General features: G+C 32.5%; 1 pseudogene; it reads left to right on the plus strand.

Moving 5' to 3' along the window:
• The first annotated feature begins 6,585 nt into the window (after nt 1-6,585).
• Nucleotides 6,586-8,795, plus strand: LOC143604473 (protein LURP-one-related 15 pseudogene; annotated as a pseudogene).
• Nucleotides 8,796-15,667: the final 6,872 nt, after the last annotated feature.

Below are 15,667 nucleotides of genomic sequence, written 5' to 3' on the forward strand. Positions count from 1 at the left end.
CACCATCCATGCACATCAATTACATATTACATACTTGATTAGGGTTTGTGTTTGAACTCAAATCAAAGACACAACAATTTTACATGCAACAAGATTCAATCTAGTTATCAAATCATCATCAATCAACAACAATCATGTTAACTTCATACATACATGAAATCGGCTCATCTAGGGTTTTCAATTAACCCATTAAACATCAAAATCAAGTAATAAGGATGCATGGGATAGTCGATTAATACCTTCCTAGCACCTAATTCTTCATCACAAGCTTGATTTTCTTGGTGTTATGTGTGTGCAAAGTGGACGGCAGCCAAGGGGATGGGGCTTGGGTTCCGATCGGGGTTGGGAGTGTAGAAAATAAGTTAGGGTTTAGGTTATTAGTATATATTTTATAATAATAATAAGTTACACTCAAGTCCCTCCACTATCAAGTGTTACTTTTCTAGCCTAACTAACTTGTTTACATCTTGAGTTAACGTCTATAACCATGTTATCACATAACACATAAGTCTAACACATAATTACTGTTTTGACGTTTTTTCGTTTATTCATCAATCGTTTGCGTCAACTCGTTTGCGTTTCGGTGCAAATCCCGAAAGACTACACATGTAGTAAGTGTTAAGCGTCATTTAAACCCTAGTTTAAATGTAATGAAGTGTGCGTTATAGATTTAGTGATCTTAAGTTTGAATTGACGGAGTTGAGTTAACGGAGTTAACCTGAAATTGACGATTGTCACACTGCTGGACGGTGATAGTGGTAGTGGTGGGTGTTGGTGGTGGATGATCGCGGTGGAAGAATGCGGTGGTGGTTGGTGGTGATAGACGGCGGTAGTGGGTGTGGACAGTGGTGATGGTTGTGGTAGACGGTGGCAGCGGACGGTGGTGATGTGTGGTGGAAGATGGCGGTGGCAAACGGTGGGCGGTGGTGGTGGCGAATGGTGGGTGGCGGTGGTTGTGGCGGACAGTGGGGGGTGGGTGGTGGGACGGTGGTGGTGGTGGTGAACGGTGGGTGATGGTGATGGTGATAGTGGACAGTGGGTGTTGGTAGGGTGTGGTGTTTTTGTAGGATATATTTTCACTTTTTATTTAAAATAAAATTGATATAACGATACTCTCATTATATAAGGGAAATACCGTGTACAAAAGCGAAAAAGAAATAAGTATAAAGTACAACTTATTTAAATATGAATATTCAAGCCGACGACTTTGGTAAAAGCTTCAACGTAAACTTCTTGACTTGAGTCGTCTACCCATTGAATATTTTCACATTCGACTTAGTTTTCCTTGTTATGGCTATAAATTCTTGTTCTTGAATCAACTCCCGTAAAGATGAACGAAACAATATATATTGAGCGTGGTTGAGGCAAGTATTAAATACGCTTCCCTTAAAATAGATTTCGGGTCTCTACTAAAGAGTCGTCTGTCTCCTAGGGTACAACAACTGAAACAATGTTTGTACTGCCAGAGATGGCACTCGCACCAAAGATTGCACTAGGTATATTGGTGTTCTTGGAAATAAATAAGGAATAATAAGATGGTGATGGAAACGAGTATAGAGTACTCCTCTATATAGGTTCTCACATATGGGGTCTTCAAGTGTTCTCTCTTCTCTAAGAATTCTTTTTCTCTCTTATGAATGAGACACAAAATAACTCTTATATAGAGCCATGCATGGATGAAAAGTCTCTTATTAATTAAAGACTTAATATTAGAATTTAAACCTCTAATAAAATGACATAAATACTCTAGGAAAAAGAGACATAAAACATCAATTAAGAGTCTAGTATTTAATTCACCACTTGAAGAGTCATGTTTAATAAAACCACCAAATATCCATTCACCATACTTTTCAACAATCCCCCACATGAATGGAGATTGATCAAAACACACAAAATATCCAATGAAACCTCGACAGTTGAGTATTGCAGGATAGGTAGGTGTTAGCTTTGAACCTTCATTTGTGAAGCATATTTAGTCTCCTAGCGATCTCTAGACTTGGTGTCCTTGAACAAACCCCCCATTTGTGTTGACAACAATAAACGTCACACAATACTCTCCCTATTCGGGCACATCCCCTCATTGTCATGTCCCTATTGTCCTGGAACACTAGTCTGGTTCTGTGAAAGCTCTAGGAACTGCGCACACCCCACAATTTTATTCGAAGCGACCCCATTTCTCTTTCACATAGGTGATTATCCACAAATCATTAAAAGCATTAAGGTTATAATGATTTACACAAATCATTAACCATATATTATGCTTAGCCTCACAACATGTCACTGTTGTTATAGGAATGGACTAGGAAGTAATTAGACTCCCTGTATAATTTAGGAGGATATATATATATATATATATATATATATATATATATATAAGCTTATGAGTCAACTTATACATAAGCTACGCCCCCACAGTGACCAACCTTAGATACATAATTAGGTTTTCCTATTAAACTTTGATCTTGGGATCTCCAGTTAACTAAGTTAGGTTTCCTTTATATACCATTTTTCATGGGCTCTAGTCTCATTCCACAACTTGATCTCTACTAAACCCTCAGGTTGTTGGATCCATAACATTATCTTTGACTCTGCCTAGTCACTACAGATAACTTGCATAGTTAATATCAGTTGTCATGATTTGTTTTAACTTATAATTTAATTTTGCCTATTGTCAACTTTCTAAGACTATAACCTCAGTGGCCACCTGAATCTGGTTATAATATTTGTCTTGTAAGATACACTTATCATTAAGGTAAACACATCTCCATTATGCACTACGACCTTTTTGTCCTCCACTAAGTCATGTGTTTGCAATGTTAGATTGGATTACAATAATCCTCATTGCTAAACCTTCCAAGTTCAAATGCAAGACACCTTCACATATAAGTGCTATTGGATAAATAATGGGGTAAAGAAAGGTTCTTCCTTTCTACACAAGTTTGATAAATCATATCAGTTACCATTTCTACACACTTTTAAATAGTAGTTTCTTAAATGACTTCCCCCCACATTTCTTGCATTTTGATATAGTCTGTTTAACTTTACTTATAAAGACAACTTGACACTCATGATTTGAACAAGACCATGTCTTTGTATCAATGAGTTCATCATTGCTTACTAATTAAGTAACACTTGTCAAAAGTTTGTTATCAAACATCACCAACTTAGAAGGACTCTAAATCACTCCTAAGGCAACCCTAGAAAGTTGAGGTCTTCTCAAGATCCTCATAAGTTACATTGTTACCTTATATTGAATGAAAATTTCTTTAAATATAATTCATACTTATTGAATTTCCAAGAAGTTTATTTCTTGTTAACTATATTAGTTGATATGTTATAATTCACACTTAACGAATTTCCAAGAAATAATTTATATGTTCTAATTCACACTTAGCGAATTTTCAAGAAGTTTAACTACACATTAATATATATTAATTCATATGTTATAATTCACACTTAGTGAATTTCAAGGATTTGAATATAATAATCTTGTGTATTTCATCTTAATACACTCACCACGTTATTTCATGACCATCTCATGATGTGGTATACATTTGATGTGTCGTCATAGACTTTAGTAAATGTAACAACTCACAAGTTGTTTCTTATGCAAAATTCTTTTTAAACTATCAATTTAAAATTATCTTTTTTAAAAAAAAAAATAATAATTTGTTTAATAAAATCCTATAAAATAATTTTACACGTCACAATAAATATTGTTGTATTTGGTTGTAAAACTGCATGTGTTATCCGAAGATATTGAACATAAAATAATAATACAACCGAAACTACAACATAAAGTATAAAGCACCTTTTAAAAATTCAAACAATGGATACACATACGACATTTAGACATCAAATAGTGTTATTAACTTCAACACTTTCATCATCCAATTGAAATCATCTCAATGATATCATTTTATTTATTAAGGTACTCCCTCAAACAGAAATCCATGCACACATATCCTTATATCCTCGTTTCAGTTTTGAAACCATACTCTTAAACAAATATGTTTAAAATAACATCAAGTTGTTACAATTACTACACTTAAGTAGCAAAGCTTGAACAATCTATCTTGTTCACACAACATGAAATTATTTTCCACCATAAAGTATCCTTGAGAATGTTATCTTATTTTAACATACACTACTTTTAGCAAAAGTAACAAACCATTTTCTATGATTTATAATTTGCAAAACTTTGTTTAAAATCATTCTAAATTATTTCCTTAGTTTTGCAATATATTATATTATTATTATCAATAAGGGTTTATAAAATCAAATATCAAAACCTGACACATCAAATAGTTTTATATGGTTAAGATTTAAAATCCATGTACTAAAACAGTTTATAGCACACATGTCTAAAAAAACATATTATAATGCGCACATTATAAACTGAACTTTTACATATAACGTTTTCCAAATATAGAGTTTATAAAATAAACCATTTCTAAATGTTTCTAACGCACACGCTAAAAAAATTGAATGTTTACATAAAACATTTCCAATAAGTATGGTTTATAAAATGAACAATTTATAACAAACATGTTAGAACATAAACAATCCAATATGCATGTTATAGGAAAGATTATTTATTCATATATGAAACGTTAAACGTTTAGATAAAACCTTTTAATCGTAGGTTTTTCTAATGTATAGCTCCAAAGTCTCACTATTAACACCGAGTTAATACTTGAATTATAGGTAACTTAATGGGAGGAATGTGAGTAGACACACGTGAAAGTTTTTGTGCAATATTTAAAACACGCACGTCAAATATTAACATTTAGATAAAGCGTTTTAAGTACATATGCTTATATATATAATAAACCGTATCTAGCACGCATGTTAGATATTTAAACATATGTTGTATACTAATATATCCATTCTAACCCACAAGTTAGAAAAGTAACCAATTAAAAAATTGGTTTTAAACGGATGTTTTTTTATGCACCATTTCTAACACGACTTTTAGAAAACAGCCGATTACAAAAATCATTTTAAAATGAACGGTTTACTCAAAACCATTTCTAACACAATTGTTAGACATAAACAATTACAAAAATCATTTAAAAATAAATAAGTAAAACCTTAACGGTTATCCAGAAACCGTTTCTAACATTGTTGTTAGAATAAAACCGATTACAAAAAATGTTTCTAAACCAAAAGGGCAATCAAACATTTCTTATGTAACACCGTATTTTTTAGATATAAAATTGTACTCCAATATTTTAAAATATCCAAAATCGATGTTGCACTACACATAATATTTCCCAAAATTGTTTTTTTTTAGTTTAAAAAAAAAGAATTCAATAATTTTTTATATCAATTCTTTTGTGAACCATAAATCCTTATAAATAAGGTTTTAAGATTGTAGCATCAATCTCACAAAATCTGTTTTAAGATTGTAGGATATATTTTCACTTTTTATTTAAAATAAAATTAATATAACGATACTCTCGTTATATAAGGGAAACACCGTGTACAAAAGCGAAAAAGAAATAAATATAAAGTACAACTTATATAAATATGAATATTCAAACCGACGTCTTTGGTAAAAGCTTCAACATAAACTTCTTGACTTGAGTCGTCTACCCATTGAATATTTTCACCTTCGACTTAATTTTCCTTGTTATGGCTATAGATTCTTGTTCTTGAATCAACTCCCGTTGACTGAAATAAAAGATGAAAGAAACAATATATATTAAGCGTGGTTGAGGCAAGTATTACATACGCTTCCCTTAAAACAGATTTCGGGTCTCTACTAAAGAGTCGTCTGTCTCCTAGGGTACAACAACCAAAATAGTGTGTGTACTGCCGGAGATGGCACTCGCACTCGAGATTGCACTAGGTATATTGGTGTTATTGAAAAGAAATAAGGAAGAATAAGATGGCGATGGAAACGAGTATAGAGTACTCCTCTTTATAGGTTCTCATATATGGGGTCTTCAAGTGTTCTCTCTTCTCTAAGAATTCTTTTTCTCTCTTATGAATGAGACACAAAAGAACTCTTATATAAAGCCATGCATGGATGAAAAGTCTCTTATTAATTAAAGAGTTAATATTAGAATTTAAACCTCTAATAAAGTGACATAAATACTCTAGTTAAGAGACATAAAACATCAATTAAGAGTATAGTCTTTAATTCACCACTTGATGAGTCATGTTTAATAAAACCACCTATCAATTCACCATATTTTCCAACCGTTTCAACCTTCTGCAGACCTTATAAGATCTCATAAGTGAATGCCTGGATGGGACAAGTCTGCACAAGTAGAGCTTGCGCAGACGTTTTTTAATGAAACATCTTCGAGAAAACAGACAGTCTGTAGATGGCAATGTATGCGGGTGATCTGCACGGCGCAGAAAAAAGAGGATGCACAGAGTTTTTCAGAAAAACAAACAACGCCTAAGTACTTCTTCAAAGTGTGTATTCTATTAAATGAACTATGTTCTTTAAAGTTTTTTACCTAGTTTTTATAATGTAATTCTTTTGATCTGGCCAATTTTGGTTTGGCCTGTTCTAGTCTAACCCATCTTGATTTGACCTGGTTTAGGCCGATCATTTTTGGCATAAATTCCTGCATCCATCACGGTCAGCACACCATTCAATTTTTGAACCCACGCATTGCTTCACATTATGCTCAAATTTATGATGATTATGTTGTTTCTAGAAAAATAATTAGAGCATTTTGAGAATGATGAAATATAATATTTTCTTTCAATTTCTTGATGATATATTTTGAGAATAATATTTGGCCAAATTAAAATGATGCTAATTTGGGAGCTGAGATCTTTTACCATTGATTCTTCTAACCATCTAAGAAAAACCCTATACCTCATATTGACATGCATATAAATGCATGTACACATGTGACCATTAATTTTGTTGGTAGAAAATTGCTAGTTTTAACAAAAAGAGAAATCAAAACCTGGATATTATATATCTCCTGATCATCCAATCGGTATACAATTAGGTTCGCTGATCATAACAAGCAATCTCATGATGGTGGTCGTGGATGTGCAATTCATTGAGCCATATACAATGGATCTTGCAGTTCAAAGGAAATCCGCGGTTGCCAATTCAGACGGAAACTTCACAATCATAGATGTTAATGGCAACATTATGTTTAAGATCAAGGACACACTCTTTAGCTTTCATGATCGTCATATTTTATATAACGCGAATGACAAACCTGTTCTAACTTTCAACTTTCAAGAAAAAGGTAAATTTTTATTTGTATGAATAAGAATGAATTTAGTTTTGATGTTTGTGTTTAGATTAAAATTTTTATCCCAATTTGTTAATGACGTATAAGGTATAAACGATCATAAACTATGTTTATGTTGTCAGTTTTGGATCTTCTTTTGATATGACCTACAAACTTACACCCATTGATTCAACTGAATATTAAACCAATAATTTTCAATTATTAAAGAGTACCTTTTGTTGTAGTTTTTTTATCGGTCGATTTTTATTATGTATCCCACAATCCAATTGGTTATTAGATTTTATAATATGGTTAAAAAATGATTTTCTTTGGAATGTTCGTTTTTAAAATGACAAATTGGATTTTGATATGCAAACTTTTAACTCACATACTAACAATTTAAACAACACATTCATGACTTTCACTTCCATTCCTAGTACCAATCTATTTGCATAATCATCTTTGATTTACACTCGACCTCACTCGCATAGAAGATTATGAGCGAAATGGGAAAACTTCCTTGTGAGCGAAATTGAGTATGAATGAAATGTAATTTGAGTGTAAACCAATGATAATTTTGTGTGTGATTTCATTTTCCAATGAAATGAAAGTTATTATTGTCCTGATTAAATTGTTGGTATGGGTTAACATCGACCAAATTGTATGAAATTGTGTAGCATAAACTTACTTTTCTATTATGATTAGATCCGATCGATCCATGGGAGATGGCAAGCTTTTAAAGGAGAGAGTACGGCAAGTAAAGATCTACTTTTTAGTGTAAAGAAATCTTCACCATCTAAACATGAGACAGAACTAGATGTTTTCTTAGTAGAAAACAAGGAAGAAGCCCGATGTGATTGTAAGATTATCGGAAATTGGGATAAAAGATCTTGCACCATCTATGCGCAAGATGGTTCTACTACTCTTGCCGAGGTAAAGTTCGACTTTTTATTACTGTTGATTGTCTTTAAAGATTTTTTTTTGGGCATTATATCCATTCACCCTAAGAAAAAAAAAAACTTATACGTGATTATCATTCATAAAACACATACATACACACACATATATACTTAGCTTATATCCCATGTGACACACGGTCTTGAAAAAATAATTAATAAATATAATCTTTGAAATTTGAAAAATCAAATTAACATGTACCAAAATAAGTTAAGTTAGAATATTTTGACTCGTGTCGGTTCCTATCACCAAGTAGAAGTCCATGTCTCACATTTTACAAATGTTCGTAAGATATACTTGTTTAAAAGGTTTGTAATAAATATTTCTTTGAAAGCTTTATTAGAAAACCCATATACAGTTGAAATTTTAAAATCATATGTAACATTAAAACACTAAACAAACATACTTAATCTTCAATTAGGTGAGAAACTTTCAAATAAATTCTCATTAACCAAACTAACTAATAGGTATGTTTAACAAACATTTATTTAAAAAAACATTCAGACACTAAAAAAAATATAGTAGCATAAAATATTAAATACCTTAAATAGTGATTCAAGCACGAATTGTCTACTTGGTGAAGGTTTTTCTTTTCTTTTTTTTTTTGTGTAGGTATCTAAGTAATGAGAATATAATGATGATCTCTCCAATGTTACTTTTCCTAATATAATTTCTATTTTTATAACAATTTTTATAACAAGATCAATCAAAACAGATCAAACTTCACTGGCAAAGAGAATGTATCAAATTGGCACTAAACATTTCCGAACAAACATCAACTTTACAACTAGTTGACCGGTTCCATCTCTACACGGACAAAAAACCGGAACCGAACCGGTCAAACACCTAACTATACCTAGAACCATTTTTTTAAAAATAACTCAAATTAAGCACCTATAAATTGCCCCGTAATTTAGAAAAGATGAACATAGTTTCCTGGCTGGATGTTGTTTATTGTTGGTAACTAAATAGTAGTTATACTTTTTGTTGTCCTAGTTAGTTACCCTAATAGTGATGGCCAAGACTTTCAAATTTCACTGTACTCACTCACGGCCTTTGTATTTTGTCGGCGGCTTCCGGATCCGTAAAGAAAGATCCAACTCCAAAGCAAACTGATAAAAACCAAATAAGACATTTAGTTTTGTTCAATAAGAACTGCTAAACCGACATCAAGGACATCTAAAAAATGAGTCGAAAATTTAATTCAAATATGCACAATTTTATTTTTTTAATCTCCAATAATGCATTTAATTTTAAATTACTCTTATGACGTGAGGTTAAATAGTAAGCCATAAAAAATATGTTTTATCTCTAGTGGGTCGAAAGGATTATTACTCCTAACAAAATTACAAAAACAAAAGAACTATGCAGTTGTCTTAGAATAGAAAATTAGTGCTAAACGGACATCAAGTACATTTTTAAAACTTTCCCAAAAACTGAATACAAATATGTACATCTAATTTTTTTAAATATGTCCAAATATTAAATATGATTAACTACAACAATACCATATTCATACCCATCTCCATAATCTTAGTTATACTCAAATACCCTTATGCTTGCTAGCCTAACTAAATAACCAAGTCTTTCAATAAAAGTGTACATAAGTGAACATTGACAAAAATTTGGTCAGCCACACAAAAAAAGTGAACTTTGACCAAAGTATACAAAAATATTCAAAAAAAGATAAAATAAAAGGCATAAAAATAATTTAAAAAAGGCAAGACGAGTATTTTGAATATGTGAATAAGAGTATTTTGGTCTACTTTATTATACCTAAACGTCAAGAGCTTCTCAAGACAAGTCGAGCTTAAGCCTAGACAAGCTCGAGATTGGCTGGTTTACACCCTAGATTAAAAAACATAAGGGTATTTTAGTCCCTCTTTTTTTTACCTGAAAGCATTGTAATTTTGTTGCAATAGAAACCACAAGGTCAGAGAAGAGTTCATTAGGTAACTATTTCGGTCTAGTCATCCCCACCACCGTGACATCATCATTAGCTTCAGCCTACAAACATAACATCACAACAAATTCGTTTGCATACTATAAATTAGTGAAAAAAATTGTGAAGATCAAAAGAAAATCAGTTTTGACTTTTTCAACACAGGAGTATTGGCTCTTAGACAAAACCTAAAATATATAAAGCATTTTGATAAGCTATGGATAGACATCATTTTAAGTTTTCTAAACAATTCAAGTCAAATAAAGTCATAGGTTTTCTTTTATTTTTTTTTCAAACACTATGACAGAATTTACAAACCAACAATGTTGTAAAATTGTTGTAATATGATACAAAATATCACAAAAAAGTTTACTTATAAATAACTTGTTAGTATTTTCTGTAAACCCGTACTGCCCCGAACCAAGATGATCATTTTCTACAAGAACCTTTCTGATCTGAATCAAAATCACCATTTCATTAAAAAGACTCCTTATGACGATCATTTTCTAAAAAACCATTTCTGATACGAATCAAAATCACCATTTCGTTGTAAAGACTTGTTATGGCATGAACCAAATATGAGCTGAAACAAATGTGAGCCAAACCAAAAGGACCATTTTTATTAAAAAAAATCCCTTTCTATCTCGAACCAAAATTACCATTTTCTTAAAAGACCATTGCATCCTAAACTCTTTATGTTTATTTTGATAAGATAAATTTGATCTTTTTAAGTGCAGACTATCTCACCAAAAATAATAATAATAATAATAATAATAATAATAATAATAATAAGAGAGTGCATGCTCAACTTCGTATTGTTTCATAAAAATTGACGAAATTAAATGAAAGAGGTGGTTAATTACCTCTTCTGCAGAGCAAAATCTAGACCCCACTTATGAACCAAATCTTTCTACATTTATAATTGAAAGGATTAGACATAACCATTTAAATAAAGATCAAAATAAAGATACGTATTTTGACCCTTTATCATCTCTAAACATACGAAAGACATAAAAAAGAATAACTCGTGGACTTACTTATGAACTTTAGTTCTCCACGTTTCCTAGCGATTTTCCATGTTAAGCCTAGATAGATAGGATCCGAACCGCAGAGAGATATTTCTAATTCATGCTTCCTCACAAGTTAAACATATCTAAAAAGTTAGAAAAAAAATTAAAAATCTCTAAAGTAAAAAGATACTTACTTTATAGACCCCGAGAAAGAAATAAATTGCGTATTATTCTCATCCACAATCACCCAAGTAAGTTAATAATCAATATTGAATTAGCATCTCTTTTACAAACTACATATTAACGCTTGATTTCGTCAAATCATCCATCTATTATGTACTTGCAGAATGAACAAAATGGTGATCAAACCTTGATATGAGCAACAGTGCCAACCCATTAACAATCTCTACCTAACAAAACAACCAAATTAATAACCTCAACTGCTTGCTTTTGCTGCAAGAAAGGTGGACAACCATTTGACCAATGTGGCTCCCATGCATATCCTTTGTCCTGCATTGCATACAATCACCGACATGTAAGCGAAACAAAAGCCGGTGGTAATCCCCATACAAACAAAATAAGAGAAACAATCTAAATGCAGTTTTAAACATTAAATTTAGAAATCCATATGAAGAACAATACACTGTTGAAAGTTTAAAATCCTTGACTTCAAACAATAAAAACCAGGAATAAGATAGTTAAAACATAATGTTTGAATTAAATTTTAACAAATCGATTTCCTGATTCTTAGATGTCATAGCAATAACAATAAATACCCAAAATTTATAAACCCTAAATTGAGAGGATGAAAGCCTAATTTGGGTTTACAACGTACAAAACATTAATAACAAAGTGAATCTAAATTTGAGCCTTGAAGATCCTATTTTTAACAATTGATCTCTAATAGCAAAAGTATCACTAGGAAATCGGCTTAGGCTATTTAAAGAAATTGATATATGAAGAACATAGATTGTGAATAAATATCACAAGCAGATGATTAGGTTAATAAATCAACAAACGAACCTGTCTTTGGTTCGTAACATGTAATATACCAATGTTGCCGAAGAAGTGAAGGAAGATCAATTGAAACATAAGGAAAATCTAATTTGTAGAAATTGATATATGAAATCGTTTGAATTGAAGGACTTCGTGTTTCAAAATTTGAAATAGCAAATGAGAAAGAGAGAGAGAAATTACCAGATATAAGGAGGAAGAATCTTGAAGCTTCCTGAGGAGGATTTCTACAACCCACGGCATAGTAAAGTGCATATATAAATATTGTTTATATGTTTTGCCGATTTGTAAATTTTGAGTGGTATATCAACAAATTAATTTGCAAAAATCTTTAGTTTTTCGAATGAAAATTGTATTATGATTAATCCATATTACATAATATCTTTCAAAACACAAAAATAAAATGTCACCAAATGATTCCTTCCTAAACAGTTGTTATAATCATATTTAAACCATTACTTACTTTCCAAACCATAGTCACATAAATCGTGGTACGCTTCGGTACGGGTACGCGGTTCGGGTATGCGGTTCGCTAGGCTAGACGAATTCGGTACGGAGGGGTAGGTTCATTTCGGTACGAACCGGTACGGTGTACCATGTAGTTCGGTTCGATGCACCCAAATAAAAAACTAGCTATTTATAATTTATATATATTATAAGTTTATTTTAATACTTTTTATGTATAAATATATAAGATTAAGGATCAAATGTAAACTAAGGAGAATATAGGGGGTTAGTTATTAGAATACACAAACTAATTTTACATTTTTAATAGTTTTTATGTAAACATTTATAAACTTAAGGGACTAAATGTTAAGGATGAAAGAATAGGGAGTTTATGTTAAATTATATAAACTTAAAAAACACTAAAATAACAAGACAGCCGCTCTGTTCTTTCTTCTCCATCTTCCTCATCTATCTATTTCTTCTTCCTCTTTCAATTCAGTAAAATCGCGAATTCTTAATCAATAAGAGCGATGGACCAGCATCAATTGAATCGCGATTTAGGTTGTTAGAGATCGAAACGTCCCGGAATTTGAAATCGCGAATTCTCTGGCGACCGGAACGCCGGCGAATTGCGATTGGGTACACAACGTACCAATACGGAATTCGTGGGTCTGTGAGTGATTTATGTAACTATGTTCCAAACTTAAAAAAACATGTAAACAAATATTGACACTATTTTATTTAACTAATTGTATGTATTACATGCTTTACTCATCAATTTTGTCATTTCTACCATACTACAACTTGGGCTCAACTTTGAATTCGACTACCAAACCCTGAATTGTACCAAAAAAATTGTCTCATTGGACCAAATCAAATGTGCAATTTGATAACTTATAGGTATTGAAAAACAATTTCTTTAATTATATAAAAAAAACTCATAACATAACCAAATTTGGCATAATGTTAAAACTTAAACACTAATAAGTAAAAAATCAAGTTTAGGAAAACACCAACTAATTATGTAATATGCAGCAACAAGTGTGTGTGCCTTTCTCTGCACCAATCTCCCATGGTAAAATTTGGCTTCCAATAATCATATATGCATCAATATATAACAACCCACTTAACATTTGAACATCTTTACTATATTTGAGTCAATGAACAACTGCTTCTTTAAAATTCCTAGTGTAAAGAAAGATACATAATAAAAAATAAAACATAGCTAAAAGGTAAAAACGGGTCAAGCACGTTGAAAGGTGCTAAATCATTTTTTATTCAAAATAATATATATGTTGATTCCAATAAAATTAATTTTTGTAGTCATAATTAATGCGATAATCAGTTGTAAATTGTTGTTTAGTGAACCCAGTTTCTCCTTGTAGTTATGAATATGGGTTTACTTGACTTACTTTAAATCTCCATATACAAGACTGGATTATTTGTTTTAGTTACCTATGCTCAGATTACAAAACTACGCTTTTAGAATATATTGGCATATTGCATTTACATTAACTAAGTTATCCAACCTTTGGATAGAGTTGACTACTGTGAATTTTTTAAAAGCCCATTCCAGAATTAATATCCAGATTTGCCTACATAATGTGTACTGGAAAGAGAGAATACACTATCAAATTCCAAACTATAAAAATATTAATCAGTACATGTAACCTGACTCCCTCCAACTCCAATAGTTAGTTTCAACCATCCACCAAATACTAAAATTCTAAATCTTAGTTTGAAATTTTAAATTAGATCATACTTGAATTTCATCTATTATTAAAAGTAGTTTTAATACATTTATAGGCTTAAGTATATGAACCGCAATTTGCACATTGTTTGCATATCCAATTAGGGGTCAAAAGTGAATTAACACAAATCTAAAATAGGGAACGTTGACAGGGGGTTTGCTTATAGTTGGTTTTAGGAATTTGTCATTCTTATGTTAGTCCATGCTTAATGTCAGCTCCTTGCTGAACTTTAACAAAGTGTACTGCTATTGTTGTCGGTTAATGAAAATAGGTTTTTGCTGGTAGTAAAAAAAAACCCTTAACTCCAAACTCATTTACATCCAATATCAATTCTGGCTATTTGATGCTTAAAAATCTTCACTATGAAGTTACAAAAAATAAAAAAACAATTAAAAAGTCAATGATGGAGCAATGAAATACGAGAAAGAGAAATACACTTATTTGACGATTCTTTCTGATTACCTCAAAATTTTATATAAGAGTTGGTTTTAGCGGTGGCAACGACAAAGTATAACTACTTGAAGAGGTAGGTCCCAGCAGAGCCCAGTTGGACCCGCAAGACTCACCTTGAATAGGGACGTCTGCGCAATAACCAACTGCTCCAGCAGGGCCCACCATGCTCAGAGAACCTTACGCGCAGTACGCCAGCTGTACCCGCAGGGAAAGCCTCCCAATGGCGAAGTACCCCGCCTGTTCCCGCAGCTGCGGATACAAGCCATCAGGGAAGGCTACCCGCACTAACAGCAAGGCTACACGCACAAGGCATTCGCTACTTCAGTAGTCACAAGAAGGAATGAGCAAGGCGGGAATACTCCCGCCTAAATGAGCCAGTCCGTATGCTTCTGGAAGGTCTTTCGTACTATACCTACTAAGGTATGGGCGGAACAGACAATTTGACCAGAGCAGCCCATGAACCAATCACAGGGTGACAGCTCACCGACAACAATACGAGGAGGAGCACCCTCTAGTACTGTTTGTCACTATTAGCCGCTGCCTACTCACCAACCCTTACGATGGAACGTGCGCAGCCTACAGTTGGTGGAACAGTGCGTAGCCGGCAGTAAAGGAACAGTATACAGCCGACCTTTACTGTTGGCCGTAGCCTATCCACCAACCAGCATGGCCTGTGCGTAGTCCACTGTTGGTAGAACAGGAGTACTATTCAGCCGGCTGTACCTTCTAGGAAACCTACCTTCGGCTATAAATACTCCAACACCTTGGAATGGTAAGGACATCATCTGATATCTCGATCTTATCTAGCAATCTCTTAATATACACTTATATTCAGAGCAATCTAGTCTGATTCTCACGCCGGAGGGTGGTCACAAGGAG

This window comes from Bidens hawaiensis, unplaced genomic scaffold (assembly GCF_021521415.1).
Source record: "Bidens hawaiensis isolate Kalapana, Puna unplaced genomic scaffold, B.hawaiensis_p1.1 tig00065249_1, whole genome shotgun sequence".
Lineage (NCBI taxonomy): Eukaryota > Viridiplantae > Streptophyta > Magnoliopsida > Asterales > Asteraceae > Bidens > Bidens hawaiensis.